Source organism: Desmodus rotundus, chromosome 6 (genome assembly GCF_022682495.2).
Source record: "Desmodus rotundus isolate HL8 chromosome 6, HLdesRot8A.1, whole genome shotgun sequence".
Classification (NCBI taxonomy): domain Eukaryota; kingdom Metazoa; phylum Chordata; class Mammalia; order Chiroptera; family Phyllostomidae; genus Desmodus; species Desmodus rotundus.
In genome coordinates, this window is record NC_071392.1 from 146663845 (window position 1) to 146683485 (window position 19641).

General features: G+C 46.6%; 1 protein-coding gene across 1 annotated transcript in view; it reads left to right on the forward strand.

Annotated features, from left to right (window-relative positions):
- Window positions 1-19641, forward strand: part of ADRA1B (adrenoceptor alpha 1B) — an 81631-nt gene that overhangs the window by 46680 nt on the left and 15310 nt on the right. The gene's annotated exons all lie outside the window — the stretch shown is intronic.

The following is a 19641-nucleotide window of genomic DNA, read 5'->3' on the forward strand; positions in this document are numbered from 1 at the left end:
TTCTACTCATAAGGCGAGAAAGCAGATCTGGGGAGACAGTGGTCGGCAGATACAAGCGCAGGTAGGAGTAACTTCCAACTGGCGATAGACTTCCAGGGGCCAGATGGCAGGAGATTTCCATGGCTGTGTTTGTCTTCTCCCTGGGAGAGAAGGGTTGGGATTCCTCTTGGGAAGGAGGGCAAATAGCCATGCCCCCTGCAGGGTCCTGGTTGGAGGCCCCATTTGTTTACCTTCCTCCCTTGTTTTTATTTTTTGGAGCAGGGTTGGACTGCTTGCAGAGCGGGACCTCTCATCTCCTGTGGAGCCCTCCCCACCTGTAACACCCTCCCACCTCCTCCCCACCCTTTCCCTGAGGCCTCAGACCAAGTCGGGCCAGGGACCAGCTTACTTACTTGGGAGCAGGGATGGACTCCACCAAACAAGGACCTCTTTATTCGGCCCCTGGAATTAGGCCACACAGGGACAGGGAATAATTGGAATATAATATAGCAGCATTTCTACTCATTGGGTCATGTGCAAGATGTCCAAGGAATCTCCAGCTGCCCAGCATTATAATGAAGACCAGCTCCCACCCGCCTGGGGAAGGCCTGATCAGGGTCTCAGAAAGTGGCTGGACTATTGAGGGAGGTGCATTGCATTAGGGAGAAGAATGGGGTGGGGGTGTGGGGGTGGTTAGGGGATAGCAGGAAGTGCTAGGCAGCCAACTGGTAGCTGGGCTTAGTGCATTACTTAGAAAACGCTGGAACCTTGCCTTGCTCCAAATCTTTCTTCCATCTTTTAAAATGCTGAAAGGCACCAGGAAGCCATTATTGAACTAACTGCTTTCCCCTCCAAATAAATGAAGGTCAGTTTCAAAGAAACAGTTGTACTCTCAATATACTGGAACCAAATAGGAAATCCTCTCGCCATTGGTTTCTCTGGTCCTCTTATTAAAAGTGGGGCTGATGAATCCTCCCCCCCACAAGAGCACAAGGGAGGGTGAGGGTCTCGGAGATGACTCAGGACAGACCCACCCCACAAACACACACTAATCCTCCAGCTCAGAGGTTTCAGAACACAAGGATTTGAGTTGCTCACAAGGAGAGCTGTTAGTTTAAGTGAGAAGAAATTTTTACACACAGGGAATCCTTCCTGGAAGAGGGAAATCCTACTGAAGAAATATATATTTGACCCTTAATGAAATCATTAAGACTTCCTAAAACATCTACTATGTGCCAGGCACTCTGTTAATTAATAGGCTATTTGGCCAAAGTCAAACATGGCTCCTGCCTGCAGGAATCTTACAGCCTAATGAGATCCTATTATCAAGGAGCACATCCTAAGCCAGACATTCCGCTAGGCCCTCTACAGACGTTAGCTCATTAATCCGCACAGCTGCACTGACAGGAGAGAGTAATTGCTCCATGTCTACAGATAAATAAACTGAAGCTCAGAGAAGTTATCTTCTTGCTCAAGGTCACACAGCAAGGAACTGCCGGCACCAGGAGTTGAATCTAGGTCTGTCAGTACAGGCACAAACCTGTTCTACAGCACCCAGGAGATGTCTTTTTGCTCTCTGGTCCCAAGCTACTCTCATTGCAAATGCTCTCCAGGAATCCCAGAGCCACCTTGCCAAAAGATGGTGATTGTACTTCTGTTACAAATCCCTACCTTTCCACTCACCCCTGAGAAAAAGATGCACATATAAAATGTCAGGAAAGTTCATCCAACATTCTAGCCTAGGGCTAGATTTTGTCCACACCGCCTGCACTGTGTGGGATGTGGGTCTCTCAAGGTTGGGCCTTTTACCATTCATTCCCTCCCTCATTTCCCTGATTAAGTATGTATTTATAGCATGCCTACTATGTTCAGGCATGTGCTAGAGATGTAGTGATGAGCAAAACAGCCATGTTCCATGTTCTCATAGGATTTAGTTTTAGTGGAAAACTCAGATAATTTGAGAAACCTATGCACACAAACATGAATGCAAATTGTGATGAGTGACTTGAAGAAAGGGGGCAAGATGCTATTAGAAGTCTGTAGCAGGAATTGGAATATCACAGGGGTCCCTGAGTGACGTTTAGGGAGAATCCTGAACAGTAGGAGGAGCTAACTCAGTCAAGGCAGCGGGTGGAAGAAGAGGGGTCTAGGCAGAAAGATGGGCACACCTGCAAGGCCTGAGGCTGGAGCTGGCAGGAAGCTAACAGAGCCTGGAGAACAGAGGGGAGGCAGTCGCAATTCCACACTGGAGGTGTGTTCAGAGGCCAGGCCATGCAGGAACTTTTAGGCCAAATTTAGATTTTATCTTAAGTTGCACTGGCCACTACTGAAGGGTTCAAAGCCGCCAAGAGATAGGATCTGAATTATGTCTTTGAAAGACAACTGAGGCTCCCATGTGGAATGCCGACCAGAGATGGGGCAGTTAGAAGGCCACAGTCCCAATGAGAGCTAGGGGCAACTTAGACCAGGCTGATGGGTGTGGAGATGGAGAGAAGTGGACTGATTCCAGGACTTGGGGTTGGGTTGGTTATGATGCAGGACTGTTAGTGAGAGCAAGAAACGTGTCTGGGATAACTCAGAGGTTTCTAGGTGATGAAGGTACCATTTGCTGAGATGGGGAAGATAGGAAAGAGGGGTAGCATGAAACACACAACCAAGAGAGTTCCTCCCAGGATCTTCTTCAGACCCCATTCGTGAAGGCCCATAAGACGCCACCCTAGGAATGATCTGCCAGACATTCTTATGAGTTGAGTGGTCAGAATGTCCCAACCCAAAAACCAGAGAGCCATGATCAACGGCCACCCCAACTGCTCGTCAGGAACATGAGGGCTTGGACCCCCTGCAGACCTGTTCTATCAGAGTCTCTCCTGATGGGGCTGAGAATCTTGATTTTTAAGCAGTTTCTGCAGGTGACTCTTATGCAGCCAGCACAGATAGCATCAGTCCTCCCCATGCCCGGGAACCCCTAAATCAGCATCCCCTGGAGAGCCCAGAAAGCTGGATGAGACCTCCTCTGGCATAGCCAGAAGCATCCCATCCTTCCCAGTCCGTTGGACCGGTCCACATGGTGGAAGGCAGGACGGCTGGCAGGGCGGAAGGTGAATTCTTTCAACTAGAGCTCCCTGGAGAAGGGGGGAGGGGAATGAGCACTGTGGAAGCAGCGCCTTCTCTGTAGCACGTGCCCTGCTCAACCCTGAGTATGCTGTACCACCCCTCTACCCCCACAGCCCCTCTGCAGAGCGAGCATCACCATCCCCATGGTCATAGGTGAGGGAACAAGGGTTCAGAGAGGTTTGGTAACTTGCCTGAGGTCACACAGCTAGTAAATGTCAAAGTCCGTTTGACTCCACTTTTGGCACGCATTACATGTTCATTGTGTCATTCCTCTCATAATTACAGTACTTCCCAAACATTTTTCTGATGTCTGGTGCCATGGGTGATAAGATTTTTACTGCTCATGACAAAAGGAGAAAAAAAATAGAAAAATTCTGTGTTTTTCCAAATGTATTCAATATAAAATGACTGTCTCTTTATTCTAAAGACTCTGTCCTTTCTATTTTGGGACACTGAAATAGCATTTTTTAATAGAACCATGCTTTTTCTGATGGAATGACGGTAATAAGTGCTGGTGATAGTCAGTGTGTGTGTGTTTCATGTCTTGCTTGCAAAATAAGAAGTTGGTAACTCTGTGTCCCCTCCAAAAAAACATTTTTTGAAATTGCACTGTGAGTGTTCTAAAGCCTTGGAACGACGGGAGACACCGTGCTGGTTGGGCACAGTAGCTATTTGTGGGAAGGAGCAGTGACGGAGGGAGGGACAGGATGGAAAGCAGAAGAGAAAGGAGGGAATGGGTCAGTGTTAGCGTCAGCCTTGCTGCAAGGTGCAGAGGGCGGGGAGGGGAAAGGTGATAGTGGACAGTCCTGCCTGTCAGGTACAACAGGACGAGGGCCCTTGGTGGAGATGCCCTGTCCTGCTGGGGCAAAACAGGCCACAGAGAAGCCAAGGGAGAGTGTGTAGCTGTGGCAACATCACAGATGGGCCTATTAAGATCTGTAATGCAGGAGATGCCTTTACCTGAGTATGTGTGTGGCTCATGAAAATAACTGACAGCCTCCAGGCCATGCTGGGAAATCGCTTTCTCCCATGTCTGCAGGGTGTTGCCACAGTCCCCGTACTTCCTGAGCACATGTGATGATAGCAATACCAATAGCTACCATTCATTAGGTCTGGCCACACCGGGCTCCTGTGCTGCACCAGGCTACAAGGGTTTCTCGTGCATTCTCTCCTGCACTCCTCTCCAGAGGCTTACAAAGGGGACGCTATTATTTTCCCCATTTTATTGATGAGGAAACTGACACTCAGGGAGACTGTGGGATTTGCCTTAGGTCACCCAGCTGATTACTGATAGGACCTGGATTATATCTAGGCAAGCAGATAACGCTAAACAGTCCATCACTAGGAATGCCCTCGGTGTGGGGCTCTGAGCCTCTATGGAAACGAGAGCCTATTCTGGGGAGGATAGCACAGGTGAGGGGCTGCCTATGGGTCAGCAACCAAGAGGCATGTATCCTGGTGATTACATAGAGAATATTAAAGTAAGTGGGTCTTCCTTCCCCTAGCAAGGGAAGTCAAAATTTCCCTTCTATTATGGGTACTCCAGACTTTTTTCAGCTTCATAACTTATTCTTGGTCATGTCACATAGCATTTTTAAGATTTTTATGAAATTTGGGAGACCATCATTTTGGAAGACTTTTCCACAGTTTAGTTTCTGACTGCATGCATTGCAGACCGTGATTCGCCTCTGCCACCCACATCCGTGTGGTCCCAGCACAGCAGGACTCTGTCCTGTGAGGGACCACTCTCCGGTCCTGCCTCTTGATGTCACAAGTCCAGGTGAGTCGGCATTGTGGACAAGAGACTATTTCTAGAAGCTGTTTTTCCACTTTGCCCTGACTCTGGCTGGTGATAACCTAGTTATACAGAAAGAAAAAACTGCAAACCACGTATGTGTATTCAACAGAACTGAAAATGTCTCTTAACCCTCAGCTAGTTCCCCAAAATGCCCACGGCCCTGACTGGCCTCGCAGAGGGAAAATCCAACAGGGGGAGAGGGTCAGAGTGGAAGCAGACAGTGGCCCTAACCAACTGCAGTAACAGATCTTACTTTTGAAAACTTCACAAAATCATACAGTCACGAGACAATAGTGCCGGGTTCCCTCCCCGGGCCCTGGAGGACCCCTGAGGAGAGACAAAGTCGGTGCCCCTCATCCGCACCCAGACGCCACAGGGGTGGCTCTCTGCAGCAACCTCCGTGACTGGTGGGCTTCCCTGTCTCCTCTCCAAACTGGGACCTTCCCACAGGCAGTGGCCACATCTCGCCTGTCTGCCTGACACAGGCAGTCACAAAGGCTGAGGGAAGCAGTGAGTGTGCAGCACAGTGAGCTCAGAATTCGGAGCGCACTCTCACTCAAATAGATTTGCCATGTCACAAACACACCTTCTGCTTTCCTGCCCCTGCGCCTTTGTCCCTCCTGTTCCCTCTGCAGGAGTGCTCGTCCTGTGCCCTCTGAGTGGCCAGATCCTGCCACCTGTAAGCCCCCAGTTCTGTGGACGCCGTTCTCACAGTCTTGCCTAGTCCCCACTCCCTTTCCGGTGGGTCTTTGCCACATTTGCCCATGGGGACTAGGACTGGTAGGGACACTTTTAACAAAGGAAACTGGTTGCAAACCTCTGGAGGGCAGGGTCCAGTTTTGACACGTCTTCTTGTCCCCCAGCCCGGACATGTGTACCTAGATGACTGTCCGTAAACATAGCAATGGAAGCCGTGATTCAGGGTGAGCCTGACTTTCAAACCTCCTGACAGCCCATCAGATGGGGATCAGTGTTCCCCCCATTTGGTAGGTCAGGAAATGGGCTCAGAGGGGCTAAGTGACTAAACGACTAGTCCCATTCCCCGAAGTCACCGCCAGCACAGTGAAAGGAGCCTGAGGGGGAGGAGAGAGAACCCGGCACCCTCAGCCGCGGCAGTCCAGGGAAAGATTAATAGTGGGAGAACGAAGTGAGCATCAGTTTACGGGGGAAGATGCAACTTTCACGTGTGTATTTTCCGTGGGAAATAGGAGTTACTGTCAGTGTGGGTTTGACGTTTTTAAATCTTCCGTTAATTTACCCCAGTTACACGAGTGAGTGACTGAGCCGGGGTCTGAATCCATGGCTGGCTGACCCTATGCACTTGGCGAATGAGTAGATGAAGGAGTGGATCCGTTGCAGCACAAGGCAAATGGTGTGATTGGAATGATGAGTGTCTTAGGAATGGAGGGGAGATAGAAAGAAGGGTGGACTGAAGCAAGGTTTGCAGGGAGGAGGAGGAGGCGAGCTCTCTCCGCAGGACTTGTAAGGCTGGAGTGGCTGCAGGGGGAGGGCATCTCACCCGGCCCGTCACCCTCCCTCCTGGCGTGACAGAGCGTGAGTCAGCCCAGGGCGCAGTCCTCACTGGCAGGCTTGTGTTCTCGGGACTCTGGCAACAGCACACTGGCGACCACACCTACCCCAGCACATCTGAGCCCCCGTCGGACACTCAAGTGCCCCTCTCTGATGGGAGCACGCAAATCGGGCTGTAAAAGTTGCACCGATGAGCAGTTCAGACCACAATGTTCAGAAACAGAATGTTCTAGCGCATGGGAGTGGACTGTCCCTCACAGGGCCCCATGTAACTTTTTTTGTAATACAGACTCACAGCAACTTGTTCTCCTGAAGCTGGTATGCTTCGCACGCTTGGCTTCGCACACTTTTTGAAATTCTACTTTAAGACAGAGTTTCCCGTCAGGCTAACATGCATCGCTCAGAGGCTGAGCTCAGCACCCTGGCCCGTCCCCAGAAAGAAGTTAAAATGGGACCAAGGGCAAGTCGGGCTCACTGTCATTCACAGGCATGGGCCCCAGGCACCTTAGCACCAGTGCGGGGCTGGGCAGGGAGCCAGGGAGGCAGCTGGTGGGGGGGTGGGGGAGGTTCCACCAACTGGAACAAAAAAAAATTACATCTCCAATTTATATATTCAGGCCATAAATCGCCCCCTGGCATCAAGAGAAAGTGATAGGGTCCCTCTTTCTGCTGTCAGGCACACCGTCACAGTGTCCATTTGTGACTTCTTGTCCCCAACCCTTCAGAATTTATCTTAACACGAGGGTTCCGCAAGCCCCTGTGGCAATCTGGTAAAGCCCCTTTGCACAGCAGACACGTAATTCAAAGAAAACCAGTTAGGTTGAAATAGTTATTATAATGTTGAAAAAGCAAATTTATTGTAATAGAGTAAAACAATGTTCTTCATTACTAACACATTAAATAAACAAGATCTAGCAGCAAGTCAAATAAACAACTTCTATAATTTTGAAGTAGTGACAAGTGGAAATATTTCAAGATATCGGCAATAAATGTAACGTGATATCATAAATCTGATTTCTTTTGGTGAAAAATTCTGCTAACTGTGGCTCGTTGCCTACATTCCTATTGAAGGAAATGCTAATTTACAGCCAAAGGTTAGTTTTTTGTTTGTTTGTTTTTTTAAAGGTAATTTTTCCCATCCAAGTTTATGGTCCCCCAGAATAACAACCCTGCCTCCTGACATTATAAAAATCTACTTCAGGCAACGAGGTTTTTTATCTTTTTTATTTCCAAAAATATAGTCTTAAGATCACAGGGAACTAGGACTATATACCATTGTGCTTTGTGGCAATTTTGCATGACTACTTGTAGTAATTTTAGTTTTTTTATTAAAAAATAACGCATACACTTATTTAACAGAAAGGAAAAAAAACAATGAAAAAATTCCTCTGCCCTCACCAGACCCCAGGCTCCGTGCCATTCTGCCTCCTCAGTTTTTTTCTTCCAAAAGCAACATTGTTATCAGATCATTTATGTTTCCAGAAATATCCTATTTATTTGTAAACACACATGCACGAGTGTGTGTATATTTGAGTGTGTGTATGAAATGTGTATGTTTCCATGCTGTTTATGTTTACAAATGGTAACGTATAGACAGTTTACACTCAACGGCTTATCTTGGGCATAGTTCTATGTAAGAATGTTTAGAGTTACTGCTTTCCTTTTTGTGGCCATATAGTAATCCATTTTATGGACTATTCTGTTGTACGTAGCAACTTCTCAATTCATTGGCACTTAAGCTGTTTTGTATATCTATCTGTGCCCACGTTTTCGGGATAAATTCAAAAAATGGAAGCACTGGGGCAAGGAATATTGGGTATTTTAGGGTTAACCTAATTATGTTCGATTTTACTAAATAAGGAATTTAAAATACAGTAAAATGTGAAGTGGTGTTAAAACACATAGGTTAGCCCTGGCCGGGAAGCTCAGTTGGTTAGAGTGTTGTCCCAATACACCAAGGTTGTGGGTTCGATCCCCAATCAGGACACATACAAAAAGCAACCAATGAGTGCATGAATAAGTGGAACAACGAAGCGATGTTTTCTCTCCCCCTCTCCCTTTCCCTCTCTCTTTGTCTCCCTTCCTCTCTGTCTCTAAAATCAATAAATAAAGCACACAGGTCAAATCTATGTATACTAAGCTATCATTTAAGAGGGCTGTTCGTGATGTTTACATTTAAAAAGTACGGCATACAGTAATATGTAATCAATCCCATTCTTAAAAGCTACTAACCTAGTCACCTCAGGGGGTAAAATGGAGTGAGCAGGAGTAGATTAACTTTTTCTATATACTTCTGTATTATTTCACATATTCTATTTGTGATTAAGAAAATATAATAGACGATAAATTGAGTTTTGATAAAGTTATAATGGGGACTATTACATTTTTTTGATTTTAGGAGAAAACTCAATGTCCAAAAAAGAAAAAGATTATTGTTCTTAGTCATTTTTAATCTTGACATACATTAATGTAATTTTACTTGATTAAAACACACACACATATCTCCTGCTATGTGATCACCAGCTCTAGAACACTTAAAAATTCCTTTGACCACGTCTTCTGCTGGGTATAGTAGTGCCCACTCCCCCAGTTCAAAAACAGCTGTTTGTTGATTTGGGGGGTTTTTTTGTTTGGTTTTTTTTTTAAGGAGGTGCTCTTTTTTTAAAAGATTTTATTTATTTAATTTTAGAGAGAGGGGAAGGGAAGGAGAAAGAGGAGAGAAAGATCAATGTGTAGTTGCCTCTTGTGCGCCCCCTACTGGGGACCTGGCCTGCAACCCAGGCATGTGCCCTGACTGGGAATCGAACCAGTGATCCTTTGGTTCTTAGGCCTGTGCTCAATCCACTGAGCTACACCAGCCAGGGCTGATTTTTGGTTCTATTTTTTTTTTAATGAGAAAATTTCTCTCTCTTGGTAGCAAAAAAATAATTCACACACAACAACAAGATATAAAAAAGAAAGGAAAAGTCACCTATAATCCTACCCTCTGTATAACCATGTTTAATATTTTCCTGTGGAACTTCCCAGAATTTTCCATGTGTATGAGTGTGTGTGTGTGCACAGATAGGATCATCTAGTGCTTTTATCAGTAAACATCAACCGTGGATTTCTTGACATTTCCATAAATCCAAATCTTTTCATTTTCATTTATTTTTCACATCTTCTTAATACTGCATCAAATTCCATAATAGAAGGTACCGTGATGTACTTAACCAAACCACTTATGACAACCCATTTATGTAAATAAGTGAGACATACACAAAGGACAAGGTGTCACATCCACAAGGCCCAAGTGTGGATTGGAAAGAATGTCCCTCTCACTTCGCTGCCCCCAGCTGTCCCATTTCACCCCCACTGAGAGACAGTTACTGTTAGGTTTTTTTCATGTCCTTTCAGAGCTCCTGTATGCACACACGGTTCTTTTTTCCTGGAAATAACATACTATAAACACTAGTCTGCACCTTGCTTTTTTTCACTGAATAATATATCCTGGCGATCTTTTAACTTCCATGTAAATAGAGCCACCTCATTCTTTTTAATAGCTGCATAGTATTCCATTGTAATTTTTTGAATAGACCTGTTTTGAAAGATTTTTATGTTGTTTCAAATTGTTTGTCATTACAAACAATACAACATTCTTGTGCATACCTCATTATTTTCCACATTATCTATAAGATAAAATCCTGGAAGTGGACTATTCTGAGTTAATGTTTTCACTTTTATAAATATTGCCAGATTGTCCTCCATACAGATTTACATTTCCATAGTGAGCGTGTGTGAGAGCCCACACATTCACCAAGAGTGTGGTACCCAACTCTGTAATCTTTGCCAACTTGGTAGGTGAAATGTTTGTGAATGAGGTGAATCTTTCTGTATGTTTGAGATGAACTATACCCTCATGATACACATTTATCCTGAGTTTTCGACTGTGACAAATATTCTTATACACACATTTTTCATATCTTTGGTGCACCCGGCCCTTAGTATCTCCTTAGGATGAAGTCCACTTTGAATGGCTAGATCAAGAGGCCTCAGATGTACACCGTCAAATAACCCTCTGGGAAGGGTGTAGCAGTTTGCACTTTGATGATAGGTGTGTCTCAGCAAAGCTGAAGGAACCGCTTTTTATACTGGTAGCTCCTCACTGGCTGAGTCCCAAGAAGTTTCAGGCATCTGGGTGACAAGTCAGCTTCCCTTCGGAAGTGACAAGATGGCTCGAAAGCTCCAGCTCCTTCCAACTAATTTTGTGTCAGCTTCCCAAGTTCAAGACTAACAAGCTGCCCTCTTGGAATACAACACCCCGTCCATCAGGGGAGCCAGAGCAGGCAGCAGCCTTGGAATGTGTGTACTTTACCCCAGATCCGAGAACAAAAAGCAGTCACCCACGGTGTGTAAACGGATTTGATCTTTCTCAGGGCTGCCAGGCCCGCCACAGTCCGCATCAGTGGTGTAAGGCTCAGGGGCTGACTTCCCAATTCAAAACCATAACAAAATAAAAGAAAACACTGGAAACCGATCAAGTTTGCAGCATTCACAGGGTGTGTTCCTCAGGAAGGATTCCTCTGGGCATGCAGGCTTGCCCCACCCACCATGGGGACTGCATGGAGGGAACGCAGTGGACCGCCCATATTTAGACAAGGGCATAGCAAATGCACCACCTTTTACTTGCAAAATTCGGATTGGCCCTGCAAGATGCCAGGCTCACGAATTAAAAATTGAGGTGAGCACCATTCAAGAAGCAAGGAGATGGCCAGTTGAGCAGATTCTGCCAGGAAAGGAGCCTTTTTGAGAGGCAGTCAATGGGCCCCGGTTGGCCAGGGAAATAATTTAATCCTGACCTTGAACGGCTGCTCTGGAAAGAAAAGCAGAGTTATTTTCAGACTGTACTAAATCTAGAGGTGTTGGAACCAACATCTAGGACAAGACAGGAGTGGGTGAACTTTGACCCACTGCCACAGGGTCTGGAGATCAAGCTGATGTTAGACCAGGGGCCTGGGATCAACTAGGGATTCTCAGAACAAGACCAGGAAAGCCTCTTCTGCCACCTGTCTCTGTCACTGCCATCCCACTCCCATCCAGTGAAGAGGGCCGGCACCTCCCCTTCCCTGGGACTTCCTTGTTAGCCCTTCAGGAGTCCTGCTTGAGTGGCAGCTTCAAGTACTAGAAAGAACAGGGACACAGACATCAGACAAATCCTGGTCTGAAGTCCTGGCTCTGCAGCTCATCTCTCCAAGCCTCAGTTACTTTGTCTGTGAAATGCAGGTGAAGTCATCTGCTCTTAGGATTGTAGTGAGGAATAAGTAAGTAAGTGGATGAAAAGGACTCAGCCAGTGCCAAATCCTAGTAAACATTTCATAAACATCAGCTGTTCATATGAGAAGCCTCTAACATACTATCAACTTTGGAGGAGGTATTTAATAAGTATCTGTTATATCATCGTGATTGTGACTAATTCTATGAATGGGCTCTGTCTTTTGGGGGAAACAAAAATGCAACCAGTTCCTTCTCATTAAAAGGTTACGGCATCCCTTTCTTAAGAAAGACAACAAGAATTAGAAAACGAAGTAAATCGAGTGCTGAGTGTGATGGTCACATGCTCGGAAAGTATCAGAAGACTTTAACCTACATTTCCACTCATGTTTCCCTCTTCTTAAGATTGTTTTGATACTTAATTATAAGATATCTGTCATTCTAAAACCAACAACAATAATAATTTAAGAGACACCCAAGACTACTCTACCCAGATTTAACAAATGTTAACATTATTGAATTTGCTACATAATCTTTTTTCTTCTAAGTCAAATGCTTCAAATGCATCTAAAGCCCCCGCTCCCATTCCCATACGTTTCTCCCCTTTGCAGTGGCAGCCACCAGGGTGCATGTGATTATGAGGACTTCCTTCTCTGCACCTTCTTAAACACGTTCTCTCAGAAGCAAGGAGAAGAGTGGTCAAGACTGGCACTCTGGATCACGTCTGTCCTGAGTTCAGATTGTGCTCCTGCTTCTTTACTAGCTGTGTGGTCTCTGGCAAGTTGCTCAACCTCTCTATTCCTGCTTTCGCCCCTCTCTACAGTGGTACAAATAACACTTCCCTGGGTCACTGAGAGGACGAAATAAGATTACTCATGTAAAGCAGTGGTTCTCAGCTAAGTGTGCTTTCTCTCCCAACCCCCCAGGGCACATTTGGCAATGTTAGGAGACATTTCCGATGGTCACAACTGGGGTGTGCTACTGGCATCTAGTGGGACAGGTCAGGGATGCAGCTGAACATCCCACAGTGCACGGGACGGCCCCCCGCAACAGAGAATTATCTGGCCTGAGATCTCAATAGTGCTGAAGTAGAGAAACCCTCATACGAAGCATGCGGTCACTATTTCATAAGGGCTTGAAAAAACTGTTCCATAAACACAATAACAAAATAATAATTTTTATTTATAAAGCATCGTGCCAGACACTTTCACATATACTATCTCACTAGTACCCAGTGAGTTATCTCTTCTTGGTTAAAAAAGAAAAAAAAAGGCGAGCACTGTGCTTCTGCGTGTCTGAGACTATCTATCCTAGTCCTTAAATCAGTGCTAAGTGTATTTAAAATGTAAAATCTCAGGCTAATAGATCAACTGGAGGCTGTTACTCAGAGCCTAACCCTCCTTGTGCTCCAACCAATTGTATCAGCGCTTCCAGTCACAAAATTGGTTCGTTTAAACCACAAAAATGCCGTCCACCTAAGCAGGCCCAGAGACTGGCATGGCAAACTATAAATAAGGCATCATAATCAAGTGAACATTTTTGGTCTCTGTTGGCAAGAACTGGCTCTCAAAGGCTCAAGAAGCCCCAGAGGCAGGGTAGAAAATTAGGGAGAGGAAAGAGCCCAGAGCCCTGCGTCTCCCGCCGACCCTGGCTCGGTGGGCTCAGCGGGTTCTGCCCACGGCTGTCCCCAGGGCCACAGCCTCTGCTTGTGTGTCTTTGAAGCCAACTCCACCTCTCTGTCGTCTATTCTCACCTGTAAATCAGTTATATTAATATTTATATTAAGGTTATTCAGGGAATGAAATGGGATAATCATAAAATTATTCAGCCCAATGCCTGGTGCATAGTAGAAACTAGTTAACTCTTGGTTTTTTCCCATCTTCTTCTGCACATCAGCTGTCAAAGCTACTCAGTTCAGGACTCTTCAAGTCTCCTTCGTTGGCCATAATATTAGCTAAGAAGATGAGTTAATCCGCACCGAGGTGTTAACTCCTCATAATGGTTTTCTGTGTTTGCCTACAGAACACCATCAGCATTTCAACCAGGGGCCCTTAGTCCTCAAAACCATGTGGGTTGGGAGTGATGAATGGGGGAAATATTAGGGAATGCGGTCGGCCAGTGGGGAGCCTTTCCCCATGCTTCGCGTCGCTCTAATACAACTCCGGCGGGCAGGAATCCCAGGGAAATGGGAAATGAGATTTTGAAATTTATATACGCCTTCAAGTTTGCACCTGGCTTTGAAGAGGGAAAAAATGAATTATAGGCATTTGAATGTCAGGATAGTTGGGAATGATGCAAAAGAGAAGTGAAATCAAAGACTAAAGGGTCAAATACCATATGATCTCACCTTTAACTGGAACATAATCAACAAAAGAAAAAAGCAAACAAAATATAACCAGAGACATTGAAGTTAAGAACAATCTAACAATAGCCAGAGGGGAGTGGGGAGGGGACAGTGGGGAGAGGGGATTACAGGAACTACTATAAAGGACACATGGACAAAATCAAGGGGGAGGGTGGAGGCGGGGGAGGGAGGTGGATTTGGCTGGGGTGGGGTAGAGGGATGGGGAGAAAATGCAGACAACTGTAATTGAATAACAATAAAAATTAAAAAAAAAAAGAAGGCCAAAAAGAAAATTTAATTTCCGTAGAATTAAACTCTTCCATAAGAAATAAAAATTATTCCATAAAAAAAAGACTAATGGGTCATTTGCCAACATTTAATACAATTGTTTGGGATCTGCGTACTTGAATGTAATAAAGCTTCACTAAAAAGTAGTTATAACGACTAATAAGGTCCTAATTCAATTAGCTTTCAGTGGGCGAGCTGCTTGCTAGGTCCTAATTAGGTTATTTGCTGCCATTGGCCTAGCCTGAAAACAAAAGAAGATTCTGTCACGTCTGGCTTCACGCAGGAAATGCTTGAGAGGCTCTAAGTTTGGGGGGCAGCCAGTCTTAGCTCCCCCGAAATCATGGTGTGTGGCCGGAGTGAACCCCTCATAGGTCCCACTGCCCTTGGGGGCCAGCCAGTGTTGAAGATGGAAGAGCAGTTGGAGATGAACATCCCAAGAAGCTCATTCTGCAGAAGAGGAAACAGGCCACAAGGAAGGGATTTAGCTAAGATTCCAACAAGGCGCAGTGAGCGTCCCTTTCCCCTGGTCTTCTTCACCAGGGGCCGGAACCAACCTGAACGCCTGCCGCTCGTAAGGGCTTTCATTGGGGAAGAGAGAGGGAAACAAAACATTCTGGATTCCCAGAGGCTCTTATCTTCGAAGCCGAGTGTGTGTGTGTGTTGTGTGTGTTGTGTGTGTTGTGTGTGTGTGTGTGTGGCGTGGCTCAGTCCCAGGTAAACTGCTGCCCTGTTTGCAGTGAGGGTTGAGCTCTCTCCAAACCTGTCTTTGCATTGCTGCCTCACTGATCATCCTAAAACACAGACCTGGTCACGCCAGGATCCTGCTGACCTTCCCACAGGGAAACTTCTGAATTCCTGCACGTGGCAGAAAGTCTCGTGGCAGCTGGGCTTCAACCAACCTCGCCCCTCATGATCAAGTTGTTTAAGGGCTCACCAAACAAATCTCTCACGGAGCAGGGCAACCTTGGACAAATTACTTCATTTCTCTCAGCTTCTACTTTCTGCCTATAAAATGGGGATGACATTTTACTTATCAGGCCACTAGGAGAAACAAATGGCAATAAATCAGATAAGCCACACGTGACCCACACCGGAGCAGTCTGTCTTCCCTCAGCAGCCTGGCTCGTTCCTGTCCTCAGCCTTCGCACGCACTGTCTGCTGTGCGTGCAACACCCCACCCTCTTCTCTGCATCACGAATGCTTCCGGTTCCGATGTCCTGTCCCCTTTGCAGCCTTCCGCAGCTCCCCAGGTGATGCCAGCTCCTCTCCTGTGCTTTCTCTGCCCTTCCTTCACCCCGCGTCAGAAGGCTGTCCCTCTGGGCTGGAAGAGGCTTCTGACGTCCATCTGCCCCCAGGAGACTGGGTCTCACCTGGCACAGGCCTAGCACACAGTGACAGCTCAGTGAGTGAACACAGTCTTATCACAGGAACTCTGAGGAGCCACAGTGAGGAAGGAACAGCATCGGTTCCCATGTCACTTCTGCTGCTGTCCCCAAAACTGAAATACAAATACTATGTACACTCACACAAGATACTAGAGGAAGCGCTGTGGTCGTCTTTTTCTTCTCATGCTTCTCTGTAGTGAGCACGAATTGCTCTTGTACTGAGAAACAGAACAGTGAAGACAGGTCTCTAAACGGATGCGAGCCGAAAGCATAGAGGAGGTCCACCAAGTGTGAATGTTCCAAACACGTCCCTGGGAAAGTCGGGAGTTCCCTGAATTTCAGTGTGGTGCCTGTCTGTCTGAAGGCATCTCAGCCTCTGAATTTCATCCTCCTGGTTCTGTGACAAAAGCTAGTTTGGAGCTGCGAGGTGCAGAGCAGATGGAGGGAGGGTCCCTTCCCCAGTATCTTTAAGGTGACGCGTTTTGGGAACTGTGAGTGTTTAGACAGAAGGCAGTAAGTACTGTGTGTCCCATACAGTAGCCACTGGCCACAAGAGGTAAATCAAATTCAGATTCATTAAAATTAAATAAAACTTAAAATTCAGTGCCTCGGTCATAGTGGTCCACCTCAGTCGCCACACAGGACCAGCCATCACGTTGGATGGCGCAGGTTTGGAACGTGCTCACCATCGCAGGGGTCCCCCTGGACGGGTCTGAGTTAGAGTTTCTCAGCTTGCCGCAGCTGTGGGGGGTGATGCCTCGAGAGGACAGGCACATCCATTTGTCCTGTGAATATGTTCGTCTTTGTTTAAAATAATTTCTTTGTGGTGATGTAAAACGATGCAGCCACTTTGGAGAACAGTTTGGCAGTTCCTCAAAAGGCTAAACATAGCGTTGCCCTCTGACCCAGCCATCCCGCTCCTGCTAAATCGCCAGCAGAACTGAAAACATCCGCTCACACAAATCCTGCGCACGATACATAATTAACAATTAATTTTTAAACCTCTTTATTAAAATAAAAGCATACGTTGAGAGAATCTCTGTAGGAGATAAGAAGTGGAATAAAGAGCAAGTTTGAAAGAAAGAGACTACCCAACGGTAATCAGATACTTTGTTAATTGAGCTCTTCAGCCTCCCAAGGAAAACAAACTTCAACTTTGCCTTGCCCTGAACTCTCTAGGGCTGAAACGATCCCCACAGGGCTATTTCCTCTGATTTCCCCATCTAAACGAGCCCCAGACCTGAAGGTCCCTAACTCCCTAGCTCCAACCCGAGTTAAAAGCTGTTGGTTGGATGACTTCCTGTCTGCATCACCTCTCACTAACCAGATCTATCCAGGTAACGCCTGGAAAGTCTTTGATGCTCCCTGTGGCCGGTCCTCTGCCGAGATGACTGAAGACATTGCATGTGACCTACTTAGGGGTCAGGGGAAAGAAGAGATTTGATTTTCATTTGATTTTTCCCCAAATTTTTTTCAACCTTTTCTTCCCCAGATCACAAGGGGGGGAAAAAAAGATAAAATGCAAAGGAACACAATGGAACACTTTCTCATTTTGTAGCTAAAATTCTGTGATGGTGTTCTTCCAATCAGTGTATTATTACCTGGGTGACTGGCTGAGTACCACAATTGGCTCTCATTCTCGCTCGCTCGCTCGCTCTCTTTGACTCTCGCTCCCCGATTTTATTTTTCTGGGTTCTCTCTTTCAGATCAGTAGCTCTTTACCCTTCTATGAGGTTCTTTACCCGAGACTTGCCCCTTTGTTTACACTGACCTCTTACAGAGATCCCTTTTACCTTTGTGAGCTTCTTAAAGCAGACAGGTCCTGTTCCCTCTGAACCTTTCAAGCTGTTTTTTTGATTTTTTGTAACAAGGCACTTCTAAAGATACCAATTTATTCCAATGCCCCAGGAACAAATGGCCCCATTTGTTACAGCGAGAGCCTTGGCAGTCTGCTTTGTCACTAGCCACCATCTCCCGGCCCGGGGGTCGTGCTCCTGTGTCTGCGTTTCTCACCTGTCCAACCGTGATGCACTGTCCTGCGGGCCGCTCATTCTTCAGGATGCAAATTCCATCTGCCCTGCGAGAAATGACCGAAGTGGCACAAGGTCTCTGTTCATCAGTCAGTAATTACACAAGACACGCAGAAGCGCCAGGACTTAGCCAAAGACACTTCAGAATAACATTGGGAAACCTGGTCTCTCAACATGCCAGATTACAGCGTTGTCACGGAGCCCCTAGTAAGAGATGATCGTCTGCTTGTGATGAATGAGTCAGAGGCCTCTGGTTGGGAGGAGATAACGGAGCCTCGCCTGGAGCACCCAGGGAGCACAGCCACTGTGGCACGACGTGCCAGGCGCCGCGCCTCACCTCCACTGCCTCCTGCCACCTTTACAGCGGCCCTGGGGGTGGGAGGAAGGCTTATGACCAGTGTGATCTCACAGATATGGAAATTGCAGTGTGGAGACTGAGAAGTTTATAAAGATCACACAGCCAGCCATCCAGGAAGTACCTACGATGCTCTGGGCACTCTTTCAGGCACTCTTGATACCGAAGTGAACAAGACAGGCAAAGCCTCCACCTTCATAAAGCTTTCAGTCTTGGGGTGGGGGGGCAAGGAGCAAATGGTACACGTGTGCACGGGCAGCACGATGCCACGTCACTCTGAGTGCTGCAGTGGAGAGGAACTAAAACGAGGGGGTGTGCTAGAGAGGGGCAAGTGCTGCCAATGGTGCAAAAGTCCAAGAACCTGGAGGGGACAGGGTTCCCTAAGACTGCAGACTGAAACCTGAGTGACTAGAAGGAGCCGGCCATGCGGGGACCTGGGGTAAAAGCACTGCAGGCAGCCAGATGGTGAATGCAGAGGGCCCTGATGTGGGGGTGTGCTTGGCGTGGTTGAGCAGGGAAAACGGCAGCCGGAGTGCTGGAGTGAGGAGAGGCGACGGATGATGTCAGACAGAGAGACAGCGTGGCTGTTTTGTACAGCCCTGTAGGTCAGGATCGAGGGTAGAGATTTCACTAAGTGCAATAGAAAGTCACGGGAGAGCTCTGGAAGGGGATAATACAACCAGATTTATGTTTGTTTTTTTTTTAAATAAAAGACCTCTGTGGATAAACAGACCACAGAGTGTAGAGTCAGCGAGGCCAGGCAGGAGGCTGGAGCAGGGTCCAGGAGAGAGGTGACGGTGGCCTGGGACTGCACTCCGTTCTTCATCTGAGGTCCAGACCCTTCAGGCAAAGCAGCATTTGGGGTTTACGGAGAGCTGTCCGCCTTCCTGAATAAGTTGACGTGACACCTCTTTGGGCTGTATCCCATCATAGTGAACATGTGCAAGGTGTGTGTCACTTATTTTATTTAAACTTTGTATTAGAACGTGACATCCATACAGAAAAGTATACCAGTCACAAGGATAGGGCCTGATCCGTTTTCACAAGGTGAACACATCGCTGTGAGCGTCCCCAGAACAAGAGAGAGGAGATTACCCACTCCCCCACAGCTCCCCTCACACCTCCTTCCAGTCAGTCTCTGGCTTCCAAGTGTGTTTTGCCAGAATGATACTCTGTTAATCATTTTGCTCCATCTTACGTCTTACGTAGCCCTTGACCCCTTTCTCTAGGCCGAAAGTCACGTGCCCTCTACAATCAGAGACTCTCTTACACCACCAGCCAAGAAGATCTGAGCTTTGCATTCCGTGATGCAAATGATGAAAACAACAGGGCTTCGCCTTCAAGATTATAGAATAATATTGAATGCGCTCTTTTCAAACTTGACAAATTCTCAACCCCAGGTCTGTTATACCCCCACTTAAGAATCACATGTACAAATTCTGGGGAGACTACAAATCGCCTTTGTCTGGAAGAACAGTCTGGAAATCCAGTGGCACAGACAGGACTAGGATCCATGAATTTATAATGCAAGACAATGATTTCAGGGCTTTGTTCAAGGGGCAAGACAC